Source organism: Eucyclogobius newberryi, unplaced genomic scaffold (assembly GCF_026437365.1).
Source record: "Eucyclogobius newberryi isolate DKJ021-1_F unplaced genomic scaffold, fEucNew1.0.hap1 SCAF_87, whole genome shotgun sequence".
NCBI lineage: Eukaryota > Metazoa > Chordata > Actinopteri > Gobiiformes > Gobiidae > Eucyclogobius > Eucyclogobius newberryi.
In genome coordinates, this window is record NW_027316529.1 from 253104 (window position 1) to 277853 (window position 24750).

Sequence of the window (24750 nt, forward strand, 5' to 3'; positions counted from 1 at the left end):
ACTCATGCCGGCATGTAGACAGAATTTGGACTTGCCTAATGCGAAAAGAACTTCCCGTGGTTCCCCTACATCAAAAACACTGCATGTGATATATCATATCAGATTGATCACCAACCCTCATCAAATTCAACCCTACATGGCGGTATTGCATTGTATGGTTCCATGGTGTAATGGTTAGCACTCTGGGCTTTGAATGCAGTGATCCGAGTTCAAATCTCGGTGGAACCTAGAACTTTCTTGAGTTGACTGTAAACTGCAAACCAATGTGTGCCATGGTCCCACCCTCTTTTTTCAACGAGTGTCAATTTACATGCAAGCCATCAACAACAGTGTTTATGGAGCCAAGAGCCATACAATATCATGGACATTGATCAAAGTAAAAGTTCAGTTTAGTTTATTACTGAAAAAGAAACAATTCTTGTATTTCGATTTTAAAGCCAGCATCACTGCCCAAGAGTCAGTGTCTAGAGACAGAGTGATATTACTGAGAAAACAAGCTGATATATTCTATTGTGCAATGCTAAATAGTGAAGCCAGAACAACACCCCAACTATGAAGCACTTTCTATAAAATGCAGACAGATCATGGCTGTGGTTGAGCTCTACTTTTGACTTACATTTGGCACAGGAGTCCTGATATTGGCCGTACAGTTCCTATTCGTGAACAAGTTGCTGACAAGAAAACCCCAAAGAGGAGCACTTATGAGCATGAAGAAGCACAAGTGGTTCCATTTGAAGTAATCTTGGAGCAAGGACTTTTTCTTTTGCATTACCAATGGAGGCTTTTGTCATATGGAACTGCCCCCCAACAAAAAGCACTTACTGAATTTCATTGACAAGTCAATGCTCATGTTAGGGAAATAAGAATGACTCTCTGAAACTGGTGTTTAAACAAACTTTTCCAGAACGTAATTTCAAAGTGCATGCAGACAAAGACATCAACACTACCCCAACAAGTAGCACTTACTGCATTCAAAAGTCAAGTCAGTGCTTGTGCCAGGGTAATGTGAATGACCAGGTAGAGTGAAAACTTCATGGTATTTTTCAAAACTTGAGATACTTGCAGTTATTGAGGCCAAAGTCACAACCAAGACAACCCCAAAGAGAAGCACTTATGATTGCAGAAGCCAACAGTGGCTCAAGTTGAGGTCGTCTTAATGTGTTTGCTTCACAATGTCTTAAATGGTGGTCACAACAAGTAGAACTTACTGAAAAAAACAAGTCAATGCTCCTGTTGAACTCCACTGAATCCAGATATTCCTATCAAAGTGGCTGCTGTACTCCAGATCTTCTTCCGATGTCTTCTTGGCCGTCTCTGGTGAGTTGTGCTGGCTAAGGTATGTGACCAGTATAAGTACCGTATGCCATAGCCCCACCTTCTTTTCAGGGTTTCAACGACTGTGGTAATGGCCATTCTGCAAATGGGCCTTCAATGTGTAGTCAATTTACATACAAGCCGTCAACAAAGTTATCGATGCAGACCAACAAGAGACATCAAATACATAGCCAGTGATCAGCCAAACAAGTTGAATCATTGTGAAACTTCAAAATCATTTTTGCAACTGTCTTTGGTACCCATTGAAGGATTACATTGTCATTGACATTGTAAAGATGCAAGGCCTCATGGGAGTCAGACTCTGGATCCAGTTTATTTGCTGCTAAAAGAACACTGTTCCCAAAAAAGGTTATGCACAGCTATGAAATGATCCAGGCTCCATTTGGCTCTGTCTCACTCAGAGCCTGGATAGCTCAGTCGGTAGAGCATCAGACTTTTAATCTGAGAGTCCAGGGTTCAAGTCCCTGTTCAGGCGGTTGTATTACTATGTAATTATTGTAAGATATTAAACACAATACTAGACCATACAATTTTAATGACTCATGCCGGCATGTAGACAGAATTTGGACTTGCCTAATGCGAAAAGAACTTCCCGTGGTTCCCCTACATCAAAAACACTGCATGTGATATATCAGATTGATCACCAACCCTCATCAAATTCAACCCTACATGGCGGTATTGCATTGTATGGTTCCATGGTGTAATGGTTAGCACTCTGGGCTTTGAATGCAGTGATCCGAGTTCAAATCTCGGTGGAACCTAGAACTTTCTTGAGTTGACTGTAAACTGCAAACCAATGTGTGCCATGGTCCCACCCTCTTTTTTCAACGAGTGTCAATTTACATGCAAGCCATCAACAACAGTGTTTATGGAGCCAAGAGCCATACAATATCATGGACATTGATCAAAGTAAAAGTTCAGTTTAGTTTATTACTGAAAAAGAAACAATTCTTGTATTTCGATTTTAAAGCCAGCATCACTGCCCAAGAGTCAGTGTCTAGAGACAGAGTGATATTACTGAGAAAACAAGCTGATATATTCTATTGTGCAATGCTAAATAGTGAAGCCAGAACAACACCCCAACTATGAAGCACTTTCTATAAAATGCAGACAGATCATGGCTGTGGTTGAGCTCTACTTTTGACTTACATTTGGCACAGGAGTCCTGATATTGGCCGTACAGTTCCTATTCGTGAACAAGTTGCTGACAAGAAAACCCCAAAGAGGAGCACTTATGAGCATGAAGAAGCACAAGTGGTTCCATTTGAAGTAATCTTGGAGCAAGGACTTTTTCTTTTGCATTACCAATGGAGGCTTTTGTCATATGGAACTGCCCCCCAACAAAAAGCACTTACTGAATTTCATTGACAAGTCAATGCTCATGTTAGGGAAATAAGAATGACTCTCTGAAACTGGTGTTTAAACAAACTTTTCCAGAACGTAATTTCAAAGTGCATGCAGACAAAGACATCAACACTACCCCAACAAGTAGCACTTACTGCATTCAAAAGTCAAGTCAGTGCTTGTGCCAGGGTAATGTGAATGACCAGGTAGAGTGAAAACTTCATGGTATTTTTCAAAACTTGAGATACTTGCAGTTATTGAGGCCAAAGTCACAACCAAGACAACCCCAAAGAGAAGCACTTATGATTGCAGAAGCCAACAGTGGCTCAAGTTGAGGTCGTCTTAATGTGTTTGCTTCACAATGTCTTAAATGGTGGTCACAACAAGTAGAACTTACTGAAAAAAACAAGTCAATGCTCCTGTTGAACTCCACTGAATCCAGATATTCCTATCAAAGTGGCTGCTGTACTCCAGATCTTCTTCCGATGTCTTCTTGGCCGTCTCTGGTGAGTTGTGCTGGCTAAGGTATGTGACCAGTATAAGTACCGTATGCCATAGCCCCACCTTCTTTTCAGGGTTTCAACGACTGTGGTAATGGCCATTCTGCAAATGGGCCTTCAATGTGTAGTCAATTTACATACAAGCCGTCAACAAAGTTATCGATGCAGACCAACAAGAGACATCAAATACATAGCCAGTGATCAGCCAAACAAGTTGAATCATTGTGAAACTTCAAAATCATTTTTGCAACTGTCTTTGGTACCCATTGAAGGATTACATTGTCATTGACATTGTAAAGATGCAAGGCCTCATGGGAGTCAGACTCTGGATCCAGTTTATTTGCTGCTAAAAGAACACTGTTCCCAAAAAAGGTTATGCACAGCTATGAAATGATCCAGGCTCCATTTGGCTCTGTCTCACTCAGAGCCTGGATAGCTCAGTCGGTAGAGCATCAGACTTTTAATCTGAGGGTCCAGGGTTCAAGTCCCTGTTCAGGCGGTTGTATTACTATGTAATTATTGTAAGATATTAAACACAATACTAGACCATACAATTTTAATGACTCATGCCGGCATGTAGACAGAATTTGGACTTGCCTAATGCGAAAAGAACTTCCCGTGGTTCCCCTACATCAAAAACACTGCATGTGATATATCATATCAGATTGATCACCAACCCTCATCAAATTCAACCCTACATGGCGGTATTGCATTGTATGGTTCCATGGTGTAATGGTTAGCACTCTGGGCTTTGAATGCAGTGATCCGAGTTCAAATCTCGGTGGAACCTAGAACTTTCTTGAGTTGACTGTAAACTGCAAACCAATGTGTGCCATGGTCCCACCCTCTTTTTTCAACGAGTGTCAATTTACATGCAAGCCATCAACAACAGTGTTTATGGAGCCAAGAGCCATACAATATCATGGACATTGATCAAAGTAAAAGTTCAGTTTAGTTTATTACTGAAAAAGAAACAATTCTTGTATTTCGATTTTAAAGCCAGCATCACTGCCCAAGAGTCAGTGTCTAGAGACAGAGTGATATTACTGAGAAAACAAGCTGATATATTCTATTGTGCAATGCTAAATAGTGAAGCCAGAACAACACCCCAACTATGAAGCACTTTCTATAAAATGCAGACAGATCATGGCTGTGGTTGAGCTCTACTTTTGACTTACATTTGGCACAGGAGTCCTGATATTGGCCGTACAGTTCCTATTCGTGAACAAGTTGCTGACAAGAAAACCCCAAAGAGGAGCACTTATGAGCATGAAGAAGCACAAGTGGTTCCATTTGAAGTAATCTTGGAGCAAGGACTTTTTCTTTTGCATTACCAATGGAGGCTTTTGTCATATGGAACTGCCCCCCAACAAAAAGCACTTACTGAATTTCATTGACAAGTCAATGCTCATGTTAGGGAAATAAGAATGACTCTCTGAAACTGGTGTTTAAACAAACTTTTCCAGAACGTAATTTCAAAGTGCATGCAGACAAAGACATCAACACTACCCCAACAAGTAGCACTTACTGCATTCAAAAGTCAAGTCAGTGCTTGTGCCAGGGTAATGTGAATGACCAGGTAGAGTGAAAACTTCATGGTATTTTTCAAAACTTGAGATACTTGCAGTTATTGAGGCCAAAGTCACAACCAAGACAACCCCAAAGAGAAGCACTTATGATTGCAGAAGCCAACAGTGGCTCAAGTTGAGGTCGTCTTAATGTGTTTGCTTCACAATGTCTTAAATGGTGGTCACAACAAGTAGAACTTACTGAAAAAAACAAGTCAATGCTCCTGTTGAACTCCACTGAATCCAGATATTCCTATCAAAGTGGCTGCTGTACTCCAGATCTTCTTCCGATGTCTTCTTGGCCGTCTCTGGTGAGTTGTGCTGGCTAAGGTATGTGACCAGTATAAGTACCGTATGCCATAGCCCCACCTTCTTTTCAGGGTTTCAACGACTGTGGTAATGGCCATTCTGCAAATGGGCCTTCAATGTGTAGTCAATTTACATACAAGCCGTCAACAAAGTTATCGATGCAGACCAACAAGAGACATCAAATACATAGCCAGTGATCAGCCAAACAAGTTGAATCATTGTGAAACTTCAAAATCATTTTTGCAACTGTCTTTGGTACCCATTGAAGGATTACATTGTCATTGACATTGTAAAGATGCAAGGCCTCATGGGAGTCAGACTCTGGATCCAGTTTATTTGCTGCTAAAAGAACACTGTTCCCAAAAAAGGTTATGCACAGCTATGAAATGATCCAGGCTCCATTTGGCTCTGTCTCACTCAGAGCCTGGATAGCTCAGTCGGTAGAGCATCAGACTTTTAATCTGAGGGTCCAGGGTTCAAGTCCCTGTTCAGGCGGTTGTATTACTATGTAATTATTGTAAGATATTAAACACAATACTATACCATACAATTTTAATGACTCATGCCGGCATGTAGACAGAATTTGGACTTGCCTAATGCGAAAAGAACTTCCCGTGGTTCCCCTACATCAAAAACACTGCATGTGATATATCATATCAGATTGATCACCAACCCTCATCAAATTCAATCCTACATGGCGGTATTGCATTGTATGGTTCCATGGTGTAATGGTTAGCACTCTGGGCTTTGAATCCAGTGATCCGAGTTCAAATTTCGGTGGAACCTAGAACTGTCTTGAGTTGACTGCAAACCAATGTGTGCCATGGTCCCACCCTCTTTTTTCAACGAGTGTCAATTTACATGCAAGCCATCAACAACAGTGTTTATGGAGCCAAGAGCCATACAATATCATGGACATTGATCAAAGTAAAAGTTCAGTTTAGTTTATTACTGAAAAAGAAACAATTCTTGTATTTCGATTTTAAAGCCAGCATCACTGCCCAAGAGTCAGTGTCTAGAGACAGAGTGATATTACTGAGAAAACAAGCTGATATATTCTATTGTGCAATGCTAAATAGTGAAGCCAGAACAACACCCCAACTATGAAGCACTTTCTATAAAATGCAGACAGATCATGGCTGTGGTTGAGCTCTACTTTTGACTTACATTTGGCACAGGAGTCCTGATATTGGCCGTACAGTTCCTATTCGTGAACAAGTTGCTGACAAGAAAACCCCAAAGAGGAGCACTTATGAGCATGAAGAAGCACAAGTGGTTCCATTTGAAGTAATCTTGGAGCAAGGACTTTTTCTTTTGCATTACCAATGGAGGCTTTTGTCATATGGAACTGCCCCCCAACAAAAAGCACTTACTGAATTTCATTGACAAGTCAATGCTCATGTTAGGGAAATAAGAATGACTCTCTGAAACTGGTGTTTAAACAAACTTTTCCAGAACGTAATTTCAAAGTGCATGCAGACAAAGACATCAACACTACCCCAACAAGTAGCACTTACTGCATTCAAAAGTCAAGTCAGTGCTTGTGCCAGGGTAATGTGAATGACCAGGTAGAGTGAAAACTTCATGGTATTTTTCAAAACTTGAGATACTTGCAGTTATTGAGGCCAAAGTCACAACCAAGACAACCCCAAAGAGAAGCACTTATGATTGCAGAAGCCAACAGTGGCTCAAGTTGAGGTCGTCTTAATGTGTTTGCTTCACAATGTCTTAAATGGTGGTCACAACAAGTAGAACTTACTGAAAAAAACAAGTCAATGCTCCTGTTGAACTCCACTGAATCCAGATATTCCTATCAAAGTGGCTGCTGTACTCCAGATCTTCTTCCGATGTCTTCTTGGCCGTCTCTGGTGAGTTGTGCTGGCTAAGGTATGTGACCAGTATAAGTACCGTATGCCATAGCCCCACCTTCTTTTCAGGGTTTCAACGACTGTGGTAATGGCCATTCTGCAAATGGGCCTTCAATGTGTAGTCAATTTACATACAAGCCGTCAACAAAGTTATCGATGCAGACCAACAAGAGACATCAAATACATAGCCAGTGATCAGCCAAACAAGTTGAATCATTGTGAAACTTCAAAATCATTTTTGCAACTGTCTTTGGTACCCATTGAAGGATTACATTGTCATTGACATTGTAAAGATGCAAGGCCTCATGGGAGTCAGACTCTGGATCCAGTTTATTTGCTGCTAAAAGAACACTGTTCCCAAAAAAGGTTATGCACAGCTATGAAATGATCCAGGCTCCATTTGGCTCTGTCTCACTCAGAGCCTGGATAGCTCAGTCGGTAGAGCATCAGACTTTTAATCTGAGGGTCCAGGGTTCAAGTCCCTGTTCAGGCGGTTGTATTACTATGTAATTATTGTAAGATATTAAACACAATACTAGACCATACAATTTTAATGACTCATGCCGGCATGTAGACAGAATTTGGACTTGCCTAATGCGAAAAGAACTTCCCGTGGTTCCCCTACATCAAAAACACTGCATGTGATATATCATATCAGATTGATCACCAACCCTCATCAAATTCAACCCTACATGGCGGTATTGCATTGTATGGTTCCATGGTGTAATGGTTAGCACTCTGGGCTTTGAATGCAGTGATCCGAGTTCAAATCTCGGTGGAACCTAGAACTTTCTTGAGTTGACTGTAAACTGCAAACCAATGTGTGCCATGGTCCCACCCTCTTTTTTCAACGAGTGTCAATTTACATGCAAGCCATCAACAACAGTGTTTATGGAGCCAAGAGCCATACAATATCATGGACATTGATCAAAGTAAAAGTTCAGTTTAGTTTATTACTGAAAAAGAAACAATTCTTGTATTTCGATTTTAAAGCCAGCATCACTGCCCAAGAGTCAGTGTCTAGAGACAGAGTGATATTACTGAGAAAACAAGCTGATATATTCTATTGTGCAATGCTAAATAGTGAAGCCAGAACAACACCCCAACTATGAAGCACTTTCTATAAAATGCAGACAGATCATGGCTGTGGTTGAGCTCTACTTTTGACTTACATTTGGCACAGGAGTCCTGATATTGGCCGTACAGTTCCTATTCGTGAACAAGTTGCTGACAAGAAAACCCCAAAGAGGAGCACTTATGAGCATGAAGAAGCACAAGTGGTTCCATTTGAAGTAATCTTGGAGCAAGGACTTTTTCTTTTGCATTACCAATGGAGGCTTTTGTCATATGGAACTGCCCCCCAACAAAAAGCACTTACTGAATTTCATTGACAAGTCAATGCTCATGTTAGGGAAATAAGAATGACTCTCTGAAACTGGTGTTTAAACAAACTTTTCCAGAACGTAATTTCAAAGTGCATGCAGACAAAGACATCAACACTACCCCAACAAGTAGCACTTACTGCATTCAAAAGTCAAGTCAGTGCTTGTGCCAGGGTAATGTGAATGACCAGGTAGAGTGAAAACTTCATGGTATTTTTCAAAACTTGAGATACTTGCAGTTATTGAGGCCAAAGTCACAACCAAGACAACCCCAAAGAGAAGCACTTATGATTGCAGAAGCCAACAGTGGCTCAAGTTGAGGTCGTCTTAATGTGTTTGCTTCACAATGTCTTAAATGGTGGTCACAACAAGTAGAACTTACTGAAAAAAACAAGTCAATGCTCCTGTTGAACTCCACTGAATCCAGATATTCCTATCAAAGTGGCTGCTGTACTCCAGATCTTCTTCCGATGTCTTCTTGGCCGTCTCTGGTGAGTTGTGCTGGCTAAGGTATGTGACCAGTATAAGTACCGTATGCCATAGCCCCACCTTCTTTTCAGGGTTTCAACGACTGTGGTAATGGCCATTCTGCAAATGGGCCTTCAATGTGTAGTCAATTTACATACAAGCCGTCAACAAAGTTATCGATGCAGACCAACAAGAGACATCAAATACATAGCCAGTGATCAGCCAAACAAGTTGAATCATTGTGAAACTTCAAAATCATTTTTGCAACTGTCTTTGGTACCCATTGAAGGATTACATTGTCATTGACATTGTAAAGATGCAAGGCCTCATGGGAGTCAGACTCTGGATCCAGTTTATTTGCTGCTAAAAGAACACTGTTCCCAAAAAAGGTTATGCACAGCTATGAAATGATCCAGGCTCCATTTGGCTCTGTCTCACTCAGAGCCTGGATAGCTCAGTCGGTAGAGCATCAGACTTTTAATCTGAGAGTCCAGGGTTCAAGTCCCTGTTCAGGCGGTTGTATTACTATGTAATTATTGTAAGATATTAAACACAATACTAGACCATACAATTTTAATGACTCATGCCGGCATGTAGACAGAATTTGGACTTGCCTAATGCGAAAAGAACTTCCCGTGGTTCCCCTACATCAAAAACACTGCATGTGATATATCAGATTGATCACCAACCCTCATCAAATTCAACCCTACATGGCGGTATTGCATTGTATGGTTCCATGGTGTAATGGTTAGCACTCTGGGCTTTGAATGCAGTGATCCGAGTTCAAATCTCGGTGGAACCTAGAACTTTCTTGAGTTGACTGTAAACTGCAAACCAATGTGTGCCATGGTCCCACCCTCTTTTTTCAACGAGTGTCAATTTACATGCAAGCCATCAACAACAGTGTTTATGGAGCCAAGAGCCATACAATATCATGGACATTGATCAAAGTAAAAGTTCAGTTTAGTTTATTACTGAAAAAGAAACAATTCTTGTATTTCGATTTTAAAGCCAGCATCACTGCCCAAGAGTCAGTGTCTAGAGACAGAGTGATATTACTGAGAAAACAAGCTGATATATTCTATTGTGCAATGCTAAATAGTGAAGCCAGAACAACACCCCAACTATGAAGCACTTTCTATAAAATGCAGACAGATCATGGCTGTGGTTGAGCTCTACTTTTGACTTACATTTGGCACAGGAGTCCTGATATTGGCCGTACAGTTCCTATTCGTGAACAAGTTGCTGACAAGAAAACCCCAAAGAGGAGCACTTATGAGCATGAAGAAGCACAAGTGGTTCCATTTGAAGTAATCTTGGAGCAAGGACTTTTTCTTTTGCATTACCAATGGAGGCTTTTGTCATATGGAACTGCCCCCCAACAAAAAGCACTTACTGAATTTCATTGACAAGTCAATGCTCATGTTAGGGAAATAAGAATGACTCTCTGAAACTGGTGTTTAAACAAACTTTTCCAGAACGTAATTTCAAAGTGCATGCAGACAAAGACATCAACACTACCCCAACAAGTAGCACTTACTGCATTCAAAAGTCAAGTCAGTGCTTGTGCCAGGGTAATGTGAATGACCAGGTAGAGTGAAAACTTCATGGTATTTTTCAAAACTTGAGATACTTGCAGTTATTGAGGCCAAAGTCACAACCAAGACAACCCCAAAGAGAAGCACTTATGATTGCAGAAGCCAACAGTGGCTCAAGTTGAGGTCGTCTTAATGTGTTTGCTTCACAATGTCTTAAATGGTGGTCACAACAAGTAGAACTTACTGAAAAAAACAAGTCAATGCTCCTGTTGAACTCCACTGAATCCAGATATTCCTATCAAAGTGGCTGCTGTACTCCAGATCTTCTTCCGATGTCTTCTTGGCCGTCTCTGGTGAGTTGTGCTGGCTAAGGTATGTGACCAGTATAAGTACCGTATGCCATAGCCCCACCTTCTTTTCAGGGTTTCAACGACTGTGGTAATGGCCATTCTGCAAATGGGCCTTCAATGTGTAGTCAATTTACATACAAGCCGTCAACAAAGTTATCGATGCAGACCAACAAGAGACATCAAATACATAGCCAGTGATCAGCCAAACAAGTTGAATCATTGTGAAACTTCAAAATCATTTTTGCAACTGTCTTTGGTACCCATTGAAGGATTACATTGTCATTGACATTGTAAAGATGCAAGGCCTCATGGGAGTCAGACTCTGGATCCAGTTTATTTGCTGCTAAAAGAACACTGTTCCCAAAAAAGGTTATGCACAGCTATGAAATGATCCAGGCTCCATTTGGCTCTGTCTCACTCAGAGCCTGGATAGCTCAGTCGGTAGAGCATCAGACTTTTAATCTGAGGGTCCAGGGTTCAAGTCCCTGTTCAGGCGGTTGTATTACTATGTAATTATTGTAAGATATTAAACACAATACTATACCATACAATTTTAATGACTCATGCCGGCATGTAGACAGAATTTGGACTTGCCTAATGCGAAAAGAACTTCCCGTGGTTCCCCTACATCAAAAACACTGCATGTGATATATCATATCAGATTGATCACCAACCCTCATCAAATTCAATCCTACATGGCGGTATTGCATTGTATGGTTCCATGGTGTAATGGTTAGCACTCTGGGCTTTGAATCCAGTGATCCGAGTTCAAATTTCGGTGGAACCTAGAACTGTCTTGAGTTGACTGCAAACCAATGTGTGCCATGGTCCCACCCTCTTTTTTCAACGAGTGTCAATTTACATGCAAGCCATCAACAACAGTGTTTATGGAGCCAAGAGCCATACAATATCATGGACATTGATCAAAGTAAAAGTTCAGTTTAGTTTATTACTGAAAAAGAAACAATTCTTGTATTTCGATTTTAAAGCCAGCATCACTGCCCAAGAGTCAGTGTCTAGAGACAGAGTGATATTACTGAGAAAACAAGCTGATATATTCTATTGTGCAATGCTAAATAGTGAAGCCAGAACAACACCCCAACTATGAAGCACTTTCTATAAAATGCAGACAGATCATGGCTGTGGTTGAGCTCTACTTTTGACTTACATTTGGCACAGGAGTCCTGATATTGGCCGTACAGTTCCTATTCGTGAACAAGTTGCTGACAAGAAAACCCCAAAGAGGAGCACTTATGAGCATGAAGAAGCACAAGTGGTTCCATTTGAAGTAATCTTGGAGCAAGGACTTTTTCTTTTGCATTACCAATGGAGGCTTTTGTCATATGGAACTGCCCCCCAACAAAAAGCACTTACTGAATTTCATTGACAAGTCAATGCTCATGTTAGGGAAATAAGAATGACTCTCTGAAACTGGTGTTTAAACAAACTTTTCCAGAACGTAATTTCAAAGTGCATGCAGACAAAGACATCAACACTACCCCAACAAGTAGCACTTACTGCATTCAAAAGTCAAGTCAGTGCTTGTGCCAGGGTAATGTGAATGACCAGGTAGAGTGAAAACTTCATGGTATTTTTCAAAACTTGAGATACTTGCAGTTATTGAGGCCAAAGTCACAACCAAGACAACCCCAAAGAGAAGCACTTATGATTGCAGAAGCCAACAGTGGCTCAAGTTGAGGTCGTCTTAATGTGTTTGCTTCACAATGTCTTAAATGGTGGTCACAACAAGTAGAACTTACTGAAAAAAACAAGTCAATGCTCCTGTTGAACTCCACTGAATCCAGATATTCCTATCAAAGTGGCTGCTGTACTCCAGATCTTCTTCCGATGTCTTCTTGGCCGTCTCTGGTGAGTTGTGCTGGCTAAGGTATGTGACCAGTATAAGTACCGTATGCCATAGCCCCACCTTCTTTTCAGGGTTTCAACGACTGTGGTAATGGCCATTCTGCAAATGGGCCTTCAATGTGTAGTCAATTTACATACAAGCCGTCAACAAAGTTATCGATGCAGACCAACAAGAGACATCAAATACATAGCCAGTGATCAGCCAAACAAGTTGAATCATTGTGAAACTTCAAAATCATTTTTGCAACTGTCTTTGGTACCCATTGAAGGATTACATTGTCATTGACATTGTAAAGATGCAAGGCCTCATGGGAGTCAGACTCTGGATCCAGTTTATTTGCTGCTAAAAGAACACTGTTCCCAAAAAAGGTTATGCACAGCTATGAAATGATCCAGGCTCCATTTGGCTCTGTCTCACTCAGAGCCTGGATAGCTCAGTCGGTAGAGCATCAGACTTTTAATCTGAGGGTCCAGGGTTCAAGTCCCTGTTCAGGCGGTTGTATTACTATGTAATTATTGTAAGATATTAAACACAATACTAGACCATACAATTTTAATGACTCATGCCGGCATGTAGACAGAATTTGGACTTGCCTAATGCGAAAAGAACTTCCCGTGGTTCCCCTACATCAAAAACACTGCATGTGATATATCATATCAGATTGATCACCAACCCTCATCAAATTCAACCCTACATGGCGGTATTGCATTGTATGGTTCCATGGTGTAATGGTTAGCACTCTGGGCTTTGAATGCAGTGATCCGAGTTCAAATCTCGGTGGAACCTAGAACTTTCTTGAGTTGACTGTAAACTGCAAACCAATGTGTGCCATGGTCCCACCCTCTTTTTTCAACGAGTGTCAATTTACATGCAAGCCATCAACAACAGTGTTTATGGAGCCAAGAGCCATACAATATCATGGACATTGATCAAAGTAAAAGTTCAGTTTAGTTTATTACTGAAAAAGAAACAATTCTTGTATTTCGATTTTAAAGCCAGCATCACTGCCCAAGAGTCAGTGTCTAGAGACAGAGTGATATTACTGAGAAAACAAGCTGATATATTCTATTGTGCAATGCTAAATAGTGAAGCCAGAACAACACCCCAACTATGAAGCACTTTCTATAAAATGCAGACAGATCATGGCTGTGGTTGAGCTCTACTTTTGACTTACATTTGGCACAGGAGTCCTGATATTGGCCGTACAGTTCCTATTCGTGAACAAGTTGCTGACAAGAAAACCCCAAAGAGGAGCACTTATGAGCATGAAGAAGCACAAGTGGTTCCATTTGAAGTAATCTTGGAGCAAGGACTTTTTCTTTTGCATTACCAATGGAGGCTTTTGTCATATGGAACTGCCCCCCAACAAAAAGCACTTACTGAATTTCATTGACAAGTCAATGCTCATGTTAGGGAAATAAGAATGACTCTCTGAAACTGGTGTTTAAACAAACTTTTCCAGAACGTAATTTCAAAGTGCATGCAGACAAAGACATCAACACTACCCCAACAAGTAGCACTTACTGCATTCAAAAGTCAAGTCAGTGCTTGTGCCAGGGTAATGTGAATGACCAGGTAGAGTGAAAACTTCATGGTATTTTTCAAAACTTGAGATACTTGCAGTTATTGAGGCCAAAGTCACAACCAAGACAACCCCAAAGAGAAGCACTTATGATTGCAGAAGCCAACAGTGGCTCAAGTTGAGGTCGTCTTAATGTGTTTGCTTCACAATGTCTTAAATGGTGGTCACAACAAGTAGAACTTACTGAAAAAAACAAGTCAATGCTCCTGTTGAACTCCACTGAATCCAGATATTCCTATCAAAGTGGCTGCTGTACTCCAGATCTTCTTCCGATGTCTTCTTGGCCGTCTCTGGTGAGTTGTGCTGGCTAAGGTATGTGACCAGTATAAGTACCGTATGCCATAGCCCCACCTTCTTTTCAGGGTTTCAACGACTGTGGTAATGGCCATTCTGCAAATGGGCCTTCAATGTGTAGTCAATTTACATACAAGCCGTCAACAAAGTTATCGATGCAGACCAACAAGAGACATCAAATACATAGCCAGTGATCAGCCAAACAAGTTGAATCATTGTGAAACTTCAAAATCATTTTTGCAACTGTCTTTGGTACCCATTGAAGGATTACATTGTCATTGACATTGTAAAGATGCAAGGCCTCATGGGAGTCAGACTCTGGATCCAGTTTATTTGCTGCTAAAAGAACACTGTTCCCAAAAAAGGTTATGCACAGCTATGAAATGATCCAGGCTCCATTTGGCTCTGTCTCACTCAGAGCCTGGATAGCTCAGTCGGTAGAGCATCAGACTTTTAATCTGAGGGTCCAGGGTTCAAGTCCCTGTTCAGGCGGTTGTATTACTATGTAATTATTGTAAGATATTAAACACAATACTAGACCATACAATTTTAATGACTCATGCCGGCATGTAGACAGAATTTGGACTTGCCTAATGCGAAAAGAACTTCCCGTGGTTCCCCTACATCAAAAACACTGCATGTGATATATCATATCAGATTGATCACCAACCCTCATCAAATTCAACCCTACATGGCGGTATTGCATTGTATGGTTCCATGGTGTAATGGTTAGCACTCTGGGCTTTGAATGCAGTGATCCGAGTTCAAATCTCGGTGGAACCTAGAACTTTCTTGAGTTGACTGTAAACTGCAAACCAATGTGTGCCATGGTCCCACCCTCTTTTTTCAACGAGTGTCAATTTACATGCAAGCCATCAACAACAGTGTTTATGGAGCCAAGAGCCATACAATATCATGGACATTGATCAAAGTAAAAGTTCAGTTTAGTTTATTACTGAAAAAGAAACAATTCTTGTATTTCGATTTTAAAGCCAGCATCACTGCCCAAGAGTCAGTGTCTAGAGACAGAGTGATATTACTGAGAAAACAAGCTGATATATTCTATTGTGCAATGCTAAATAGTGAAGCCAGAACAACACCCCAACTATGAAGCACTTTCTATAAAATGCAGACAGATCATGGCTGTGGTTGAGCTCTACTTTTGACTTACATTTGGCACAGGAGTCCTGATATTGGCCGTACAGTTCCTATTCGTGAACAAGTTGCTGACAAGAAAACCCCAAAGAGGAGCACTTATGAGCATGAAGAAGCACAAGTGGTTCCATTTGAAGTAATCTTGGAGCAAGGACTTTTTCTTTTGCATTACCAATGGAGGCTTTTGTCATATGGAACTGCCCCCCAACAAAAAGCACTTACTGAATTTCATTGACAAGTCAATGCTCATGTTAGGGAAATAAGAATGACTCTCTGAAACTGGTGTTTAAACAAACTTTTCCAGAACGTAATTTCAAAGTGCATGCAGACAAAGACATCAACACTACCCCAACAAGTAGCACTTACTGCATTCAAAAGTCAAGTCAGTGCTTGTGCCAGGGTAATGTGAATGACCAGGTAGAGTGAAAACTTCATGGTATTTTTCAAAACTTGAGATACTTGCAGTTATTGAGGCCAAAGTCACAACCAAGACAACCCCAAAGAGAAGCACTTATGATTGCAGAAGCCAACAGTGGCTCAAGTTGAGGTCGTCTTAATGTGTTTGCTTCACAATGTCTTAAATGGTGGTCACAACAAGTAGAACTTACTGAAAAAAACAAGTCAATGCTCCTGTTGAACTCCACTGAATCCAGATATTCCTATCAAAGTGGCTGCTGTACTCCAGATCTTCTTCCGATGTCTTCTTGGCCGTCTCTGGTGAGTTGTGCTGGCTAAGGTATGTGACCAGTATAAGTACCGTATGCCATAGCCCCACCTTCTTTTCAGGGTTTCAACGACTGTGGTAATGGCCATTCTGCAAATGGGCCTTCAATGTGTAGTCAATTTACATACAAGCCGTCAACAAAGTTATCGATGCAGACCAACAAGAGACATCAAATACATAGCCAGTGATCAGCCAAACAAGTTGAATCATTGTGAAACTTCAAAATCATTTTTGCAACTGTCTTTGGTACCCATTGAAGGATTACATTGTCATTGACATTGTAAAGATGCAAGGCCTCATGGGAGTCAGACTCTGGATCCAGTTTATTTGCTGCTAAAAGAACACTGTTCCCAAAAAAGGTTATGCACAGCTATGAAATGATCCAGGCTCCATTTGGCTCTGTCTCACTCAGAGCCTGGATAGCTCAGTCGGTAGAGCATCAGACTTTTAATCTGAGAGTCCAGGGTTCAAGTCCCTGTTCAGGCGGTTGTATTACTATGTAATTATTGTAAGATATTAAACACAATACTAGACCATACAATTTTAATGACTCATGCCGGCATGTAGACAGAATTTGGACTTGCCTAATGCGAAAAGAACTTCCCGTGGTTCCCCTACATCAAAAACACTGCATGTGATATATCAGATTGATCACCAACCATCATCAAATTCAACCCTACATGGCGGTATTGCATTGTATGGTTCCATGGTGTAATGCTTAGCACTCTGGGCTTTGAATGCAGTGATCCGAGTTCAAATCTCGGTGGAACCTAGAACTTTCTTGAGTTGACTGTAAACTGCAAACCAATGTGTGCCATGGTCCCACCCTCTTTTTTCAACGAGTGTCAATTTACATGCAAGCCATCAACAACAGTGTTTATGGAGCCAAGAGCCATACAATATCATGGACATTGATCAAAGTAAAAGTTCAGTTTAGTTTATTACTGAAAAAGAAACAATTCTTGTATTTCGATTTTAAAGCCAGCATCACTGCCCAAGAGTCAGTGTCTAGAGACAGAGTGATATTACTGAGAAAACAAGCTGATATATTCTATTGTGCAATGCTAAATAGTGAAGCCAGAACAACACCCCAACTATGAAGCACTTTCTATAAAATGCAGACAGATCATGGCTGTGGTTGAGCTCTACTTTTGACTTACATTTGGCACAGGAGTCCTGATATTGGCCGTACAGTTCCTATTCGTGAACAAGTTGCTGACAAGAAAACCCCAAAGAGGAGCACTTATGAGCATGAAGAAGCACAAGTGGTTCCATTTGAAGTAATCTTGGAGCAAGGACTTTTTCTTTTGCATTACCAATGGAGGCTTTTGTCATATGGAACTGCCCCCCAACAAAAAGCACTTACTGAATTTCATTGACAAGTCAATGCTCATGTTAGGGAAATAAGAATGACTCTCTGAAACTGGTGTTTAAACAAACTTTTCCAGAACGTAATTTCAAAGTGCATGCAGACAAAGACATCAACACTACCCCAACAAGTAGCACTTACTGCATTCAAAAGTCAAGTCAGTGCTTGTGCCAGGGTAATGTGAATGACCAGGTAGAGTGAAAACTTCATGGTATTTTTCAAAACTTGAGATACTTGCAGTTATTGAGGCCAAAGTCACAACCAAGACAACCCCAAAGAGAAGCACTTATGATTGCAGAAGCCAACAGTGGCTCAAGTTGAGGTCGTCTTAATGTGTTTGCTTCACAATGTCTTAAATGGTGGTCACAACAAGTAGAACTTACTGAAAAAAAACAAGTCAATGCTCCTGTTGAACTCCACTGAATCCAGATATTCCTATCAAAGTGGCTGCTGTACTCCAGATCTTCTTCCGATGTCTTCTTGGCCGTCTCTGGTGAGTTGTGCTGGCTAAGGTATGTGACCAGTATAAGTACCGTATGCCATAGCCCCACCTTCTTTTCAGGGTTTCAACGACTGTGGTAATGGCCATTCTGCAAATGGGCCTTCAATGTGTAGTCAATTTACATACAAGCCGTCAACAAAGTTATCGATGCAGACCAACAAGAGACATCAAATACATAGCCAGTGATCAGCCAAACAAGTTGAATCATTGTGAAACTTCAAAATCATTTTTGCAACTGTCTTTGGTACCCATTGAAGGATTACATTGTCATTGACATTGTAAAGATGCAAGGCCTCATGGGAGTCAGACTCTGGATCCAGTTTATTTGCTGCTAAAAGAACACTGTTCCCAAAAAAGGTTATGCACAGCTATGAAATGATCCAGGCTCCATTTGGCTCTGTCTCACTCAGAGCCTGGATAGCTCAGTCGGTAGAGCATCAGACTTTTAATCTGAGGGTCCAGGGTTCAAGTCCCTGTTCAGGCGGTTGTATTACTATGTAATTATTGTAAGATATTAAACACGATACTAGACCATACAATTTTAATGACTCATGCCGGCATGTAGACAGAATTTGGACTTGCCTAATGCGAAAAGAACTTCCCGTGGTTCCCCTACATCAAAAACACTGCATGTGATATATCATATCAGATTGATCACCAACCCTCATCAAATTCAACCCTACATGGCGGTATTGCATTGTATGGTTCCATGGTGTAATGGTTAGCACTCTGGGCTTTGAATGCAGTGATCCGAGTTCAAATCTCGGTGGAACCTAGAACTTTCTTGAGTTGACTGTAAACTGCAAACCAATGTGTGCCATGGTCCCACCCTCTTTTTTCAACGAGTGTCAATTTACATGCAAGCCATCAACAACAGTGTTTATGGAGCCAAGAGCCATACAATATCATGGACATTGATCAAAGTAAAAGTTCAGTTTAGTTTATTACTGAAAAAGAAACAATTCTTGTATTTCGATTTTAAAGCCAGCATCACTGCCCAAGAGTCAGTGTCTAGAGACAGAGTGATATTACTGAGAAAACAAGCTGATATATTCTATTGTGCAATGCTAAATAGTGAAGCCAGAACAACACCCCAACTATGAAGCACTTTCTATAAAATGCAGACAGATCATGGCTGTGGTTGAGCTCTACTTTTGACTTACATTTGGCACAGGAGTCCTGATATTGGCCGTACAGTTCCTATTCGTGAACAAGTTGCTGACAAGAAAACCCCAAAGAGGAGCACTTATGAGCATGAAGAAGCACAAGTGGTTCCATTTGAAGTAATCTTGGAGCAAGGACTTTTTCTTTTGCATTACCAATGGAGGCTTTTGTCATATGGAACTGCCCCCCAACAAAAAGCACTTACTGAATTTCATTGACAAGTCAATGCTCATGTTAGGGAAATAAGAATGACTCTCTGAAACTGGTGTTTAAACAAACTTTTCCAGAACGTAATTTCAAAGTGCATGCAGACAAAGACATCAACACTACCCCAACAAGTAGCACTTACTGCATTCAAAAGTCAAGTCAGTGCTTGTGCCAGGGTAATGTGAATGACCAGGTAGAGTGAAAACTTCATGGTATTTTTCAAAACTTGAGATACTTGCAGTTATTGAGGCCAAAGTCACAACCAAGACAACCCCAAAGAGAAGCACTTATGATTGCAGAAGCCAACAGTGGCTCAAGTTGAGGTCGTCTTAATGTGTTTGCTTCACAATGTCTTAAATGGTGGTCACAACAAGTAGAACTTACTGAAAAAAACAAGTCAATGCTCCTGTTGAACTCCACTGAATCCAGATATTCCTATCAAAGTGGCTGCTGTACTCCAGATCTTCTTCCGATGTCTTCTTGGCCGTCTCTGGTGAGTTGTGCTGGCTAAGGTATGTGACCAGTATAAGTACCGTATGCCATAGCCCCACCTTCTTTTCAGGGTTTCAACGACTGTGGTAATGGCCATTCTGCAAATGGGCCTTCAATGTGTAGTCAATTTACATACAAGCCGTCAACAAAGTTATCGATGCAGACCAACAAGAGACATCAAATACATAGCCAGTGATCAGCCAAACAAGTTGAATCATTGTGAAACTTCAAAATCATTTTTGCAACTGTCTTTGGTACCCATTGAAGGATTACATTGTCATTGACATTGTAAAGATGCAAGGCCTCATGGGAGTCAGACTCTGGATCCAGTTTATTTGCTGCTAAAAGAACACTGTTCCCAAAAAAGGTTATGCACAGCTATGAAATGATCCAGGCTCCATTTGGCTCTGTCTCACTCAGAGCCTGGATAGCTCAGTCGGTAGAGCATCAGACTTTTAATCTGAGGGTCCAGGGTTCAAGTCCCTGTTCAGGTGGTTGTATTACTATGTAATTATTGTAAGACATTAAACACAATACTAGACCATACAATTTTAATGACTCATGCCGGCATGTAGACAGAATTTGGACTTGCCTAATGCGAAAAGAACTTCCCGTGGTTCCCCTACATCAAAAACACTGCATGTGATATATCATATCAGATTGATCACCAACCATCATCAAATTCAACCCTACATGGCGGTATTGCATTGTATGGTTCCATGGTGTAATGCTTAGCACTCTGGGCTTTGAATGCAGTGATCCGAGTTCAAATCTCGGTGGAACCTAGAACTTTCTTGAGTTGACTGTAAACTGCAAACCAATGTGTGCCATGGTCCCACCCTCTTTTTTCAACGAGTGTCAATTTACATGCAAGCCATCAACAACAGTGTTTATGGAGCCAAGAGCCATACAATATCATGGACATTGATCAAAGTAAAAGTTCAGTTTAGTTTATTACTGAAAAAGAAACAATTCTTGTATTTCGATTTTAAAGCCAGCATCACTGCCCAAGAGTCAGTGTCTAGAGACAGAGTGATATTACTGAGAAAACAAGCTGATATATTCTATTGTGCAATGCTAAATAGTGAAGCCAGAACAACACCCCAACTATGAAGCACTTTCTATAAAATGCAGACAGATCATGGCTGTGGTTGAGCTCTACTTTTGACTTACATTTGGCACAGGAGTCCTGATATTGGCCGTACAGTTCCTATTCGTGAACAAGTTGCTGACAAGAAAACCCCAAAGAGGAGCACTTATGAGCATGAAGAAGCACAAGTGGTTCCATTTGAAGTAATCTTGGAGCAAGGACTTTTTCTTTTGCATTACCAATGGAGGCTTTTGTCATATGGAACTGCCCCCCAACAAAAAGCACTTACTGAATTTCATTGACAAGTCAATGCTCATGTTAGGGAAATAAGAATGACTCTCTGAAACTGGTGTTTAAACAAACTTTTCCAGAACGTAATTTCAAAGTGCATGCAGACAAAGACATCAACACTACCCCAACAAGTAGCACTTACTGCATTCAAAAGTCAAGTCAGTGCTTGTGCCAGGGTAATGTGAATGACCAGGTAGAGTGAAAACTTCATGGTATTTTTCAAAACTTGAGATACTTGCAGTTATTGAGGCCAAAGTCACAACCAAGACAACCCCAAAGAGAAGCACTTATGATTGCAGAAGCCAACAGTGGCTCAAGTTGAGGTCGTCTTAATGTGTTTGCTTCACAATGTCTTAAATGGTGGTCACAACAAGTAGAACTTACTGAAAAAAAACAAGTCAATGCTCCTGTTGAACTCCACTGAATCCAGATATTCCTATCAAAGTGGCTGCTGTACTCCAGATCTTCTTCCGATGTCTTCTTGGCCGTCTCTGGTGAGTTGTGCTGGCTAAGGTATGTGACCAGTATAAGTACCGTATGCCATAGCCCCACCTTCTTTTCAGGGTTTCAACGACTGTGGTAATGGCCATTCTGCAAATGGGCCTTCAATGTGTAGTCAATTTACATACAAGCCGTCAACAAAGTTATCGATGCAGACCAACAAGAGACATCAAATACATAGCCAGTGATCAGCCAAACAAGTTGAATCATTGTGAAACTTCAAAATCATTTTTGCAACTGTCTTTGGTACCCATTGAAGGATTACATTGTCATTGACATTGTAAAGATGCAAGGCCTCATGGGAGTCAGACTCTGGATCCAGTTTATTTGCTGCTAAAAGAACACTGTTCCCAAAAAAGGTTATGCACAGCTATGAAATGATCCAGGCTCCATTTGGCTCTGTCTCACTCAGAGCCTGGATAGCTCAGTCGGTAGAGCATCAGACTTTTAATCTGAGGGTCCAGGGTTCAAGTCCCTGTTCAGGCGGTTGTATTACTATGTAATTATTGTAAGATATTAAACACAATACTATACCATACAATTTTAATGACTCATGCCGGCATGTAGACAGAATTTGGACTTGCCTAATGCGAAAAGAACTTCCCGTGGTTCCCCTACATCAAAAACACTGCATGTGATATATCATATCAGATTGATCACCAACCCTCATCAAATTCAATCCTACATGGCGGTATTGCATTGTATGGTTCCATGGTGTAATGGTTAGCACTCTGGGCTTTGAATCCAGTGATCCGAGTTCAAATTTCGGTGGAACCTAGAACTGTCTTGAGTTGACTGCAAACCAATGTGTGCCATGGTCCCACCCTCTTTTTTCAACGAGTGTCAATTTACATGCAAGCCATCAACAACAGTGTTTATGGAGCCAAGAGCCATACAATATCATGGACATTGATCAAAGTAAAAGTTCAGTTTAGTTTATTACTGAAAAAGAAACAATTCTTGTATTTCGATTTTAAAGCCAGCATCACTGCCCAAGAGTCAGTGTCTAGAGACAGAGTGATATTACTGAGAAAACAAGCTGATATATTCTATTGTGCAATGCTAAATAGTGAAGCCAGAACAACACCCCAACTATGAAGCACTTTCTATAAAATGCAGACAGATCATGGCTGTGGTTGAGCTCTACTTTTGACTTACATTTGGCACAGGAGTCCTGATATTGGCCGTACAGTTCCTATTCGTGAACAAGTTGCTGACAAGAAAACCCCAAAGAGGAGCACTTATGAGCATGAAGAAGCACAAGTGGTTCCATTTGAAGTAATCTTGGAGCAAGGACTTTTTCTTTTGCATTACCAATGGAGGCTTTTGTCATATGGAACTGCCCCCCAACAAAAAGCACTTACTGAATTTCATTGACAAGTCAATGCTCATGTTAGGGAAATAAGAATGACTCTCTGAAACTGGTGTTTAAACAAACTTTTCCAGAACGTAATTTCAAAGTGCATGCAGACAAAGACATCAACACTACCCCAACAAGTAGCACTTACTGCATTCAAAAGTCAAGTCAGTGCTTGTGCCAGGGTAATGTGAATGACCAGGTAGAGTGAAAACTTCATGGTATTTTTCAAAACTTGAGATACTTGCAGTTATTGAGGCCAAAGTCACAACCAAGACAACCCCAAAGAGAAGCACTTATGATTGCAGAAGCCAACAGTGGCTCAAGTTGAGGTCGTCTTAATGTGTTTGCTTCACAATGTCTTAAATGGTGGTCACAACAAGTAGAACTTACTGAAAAAAACAAGTCAATGCTCCTGTTGAACTCCACTGAATCCAGATATTCCTATCAAAGTGGCTGCTGTACTCCAGATCTTCTTCCGATGTCTTCTTGGCCGTCTCTGGTGAGTTGTGCTGGCTAAGGTATGTGACCAGTATAAGTACCGTATGCCATAGCCCCACCTTCTTTTCAGGGTTTCAACGACTGTGGTAATGGCCATTCTGCAAATGGGCCTTCAATGTGTAGTCAATTTACATACAAGCCGTCAACAAAGTTATCGATGCAGACCAACAAGAGACATCAAATACATAGCCAGTGATCAGCCAAACAAGTTGAATCATTGTGAAACTTCAAAATCATTTTTGCAACTGTCTTTGGTACCCATTGAAGGATTACATTGTCATTGACATTGTAAAGATGCAAGGCCTCATGGGAGTCAGACTCTGGATCCAGTTTATTTGCTGCTAAAAGAACACTGTTCCCAAAAAAGGTTATGCACAGCTATGAAATGATCCAGGCTCCATTTGGCTCTGTCTCACTCAGAGCCTGGATAGCTCAGTCGGTAGAGCATCAGACTTTTAATCTGAGGGTCCAGGGTTCAAGTCCCTGTTCAGGCGGTTGTATTACTATGTAATTATTGTAAGATATTAAACACAATACTAGACCATACAATTTTAATGACTCATGCCGGCATGTAGACAGAATTTGGACTTGCCTAATGCGAAAAGAACTTCCCGTGGTTCCCCTACATCAAAAACACTGCATGTGATATATCATATCAGATTGATCACCAACCCTCATCAAATTCAACCCTACATGGCGGTATTGCATTGTATGGTTCCATGGTGTAATGGTTAGCACTCTGGGCTTTGAATGCAGTGATCCGAGTTCAAATCTCGGTGGAACCTAGAACTTTCTTGAGTTGACTGTAAACTGCAAACCAATGTGTGCCATGGTCCCACCCTCTTTTTTCAACGAGTGTCAATTTACATGCAAGCCATCAACAACAGTGTTTATGGAGCCAAGAGCCATACAATATCATGGACATTGATCAAAGTAAAAGTTCAGTTTAGTTTATTACTGAAAAAGAAACAATTCTTGTATTTCGATTTTAA

The 24750-nt window shown here is 40.9% G+C and overlaps 16 non-coding genes across 16 annotated transcripts; all 16 read left to right on the top strand.

Moving 5' to 3' along the window:
* The first annotated feature begins 3605 nt into the window (after nucleotides 1-3605).
* Nucleotides 3606-3678, top strand: trnak-uuu (transfer RNA lysine (anticodon UUU)). Its single transcript has one exon. It is a non-coding gene; the product is annotated as a tRNA-Lys (tRNA).
* Nucleotides 3679-5478: 1800 nt separating this feature from the next.
* Nucleotides 5479-5551, top strand: trnak-uuu (transfer RNA lysine (anticodon UUU)). Its single transcript has one exon. It is a non-coding gene; the product is annotated as a tRNA-Lys (tRNA).
* Nucleotides 5552-5770: 219 nt separating this feature from the next.
* On the top strand, nucleotides 5771-5842 carry trnaq-uug (transfer RNA glutamine (anticodon UUG)). Its single transcript has one exon. It is a non-coding gene; the product is annotated as a tRNA-Gln (tRNA).
* A 1502-nt stretch (nucleotides 5843-7344) lies between these two features.
* Nucleotides 7345-7417, top strand: trnak-uuu (transfer RNA lysine (anticodon UUU)). Its single transcript has one exon. It is a non-coding gene; the product is annotated as a tRNA-Lys (tRNA).
* Nucleotides 7418-11085: 3668 nt separating this feature from the next.
* Nucleotides 11086-11158, top strand: trnak-uuu (transfer RNA lysine (anticodon UUU)). The gene has a single exon. It is a non-coding gene; the product is annotated as a tRNA-Lys (tRNA).
* A 219-nt stretch (nucleotides 11159-11377) lies between these two features.
* Nucleotides 11378-11449, top strand: trnaq-uug (transfer RNA glutamine (anticodon UUG)). Its single transcript has one exon. It is a non-coding gene; the product is annotated as a tRNA-Gln (tRNA).
* A 1502-nt stretch (nucleotides 11450-12951) lies between these two features.
* trnak-uuu (transfer RNA lysine (anticodon UUU)) lies at nucleotides 12952-13024 on the top strand. Its single transcript has one exon. It is a non-coding gene; the product is annotated as a tRNA-Lys (tRNA).
* Nucleotides 13025-14824: 1800 nt separating this feature from the next.
* On the top strand, nucleotides 14825-14897 carry trnak-uuu (transfer RNA lysine (anticodon UUU)). The gene has a single exon. It is a non-coding gene; the product is annotated as a tRNA-Lys (tRNA).
* A 219-nt stretch (nucleotides 14898-15116) lies between these two features.
* trnaq-uug (transfer RNA glutamine (anticodon UUG)) lies at nucleotides 15117-15188 on the top strand. The gene has a single exon. It is a non-coding gene; the product is annotated as a tRNA-Gln (tRNA).
* A 3378-nt stretch (nucleotides 15189-18566) lies between these two features.
* trnak-uuu (transfer RNA lysine (anticodon UUU)) lies at nucleotides 18567-18639 on the top strand. Its single transcript has one exon. It is a non-coding gene; the product is annotated as a tRNA-Lys (tRNA).
* Nucleotides 18640-18858: 219 nt separating this feature from the next.
* On the top strand, nucleotides 18859-18930 carry trnaq-uug (transfer RNA glutamine (anticodon UUG)). Its single transcript has one exon. It is a non-coding gene; the product is annotated as a tRNA-Gln (tRNA).
* A 1509-nt stretch (nucleotides 18931-20439) lies between these two features.
* On the top strand, nucleotides 20440-20512 carry trnak-uuu (transfer RNA lysine (anticodon UUU)). The gene has a single exon. It is a non-coding gene; the product is annotated as a tRNA-Lys (tRNA).
* A 1801-nt stretch (nucleotides 20513-22313) lies between these two features.
* On the top strand, nucleotides 22314-22386 carry trnak-uuu (transfer RNA lysine (anticodon UUU)). Its single transcript has one exon. It is a non-coding gene; the product is annotated as a tRNA-Lys (tRNA).
* A 219-nt stretch (nucleotides 22387-22605) lies between these two features.
* On the top strand, nucleotides 22606-22677 carry trnaq-uug (transfer RNA glutamine (anticodon UUG)). Its single transcript has one exon. It is a non-coding gene; the product is annotated as a tRNA-Gln (tRNA).
* A 1502-nt stretch (nucleotides 22678-24179) lies between these two features.
* trnak-uuu (transfer RNA lysine (anticodon UUU)) lies at nucleotides 24180-24252 on the top strand. The gene has a single exon. It is a non-coding gene; the product is annotated as a tRNA-Lys (tRNA).
* A 219-nt stretch (nucleotides 24253-24471) lies between these two features.
* trnaq-uug (transfer RNA glutamine (anticodon UUG)) lies at nucleotides 24472-24543 on the top strand. The gene has a single exon. It is a non-coding gene; the product is annotated as a tRNA-Gln (tRNA).
* The last annotated feature ends 207 nt before the right edge of the window (nucleotides 24544-24750 follow it).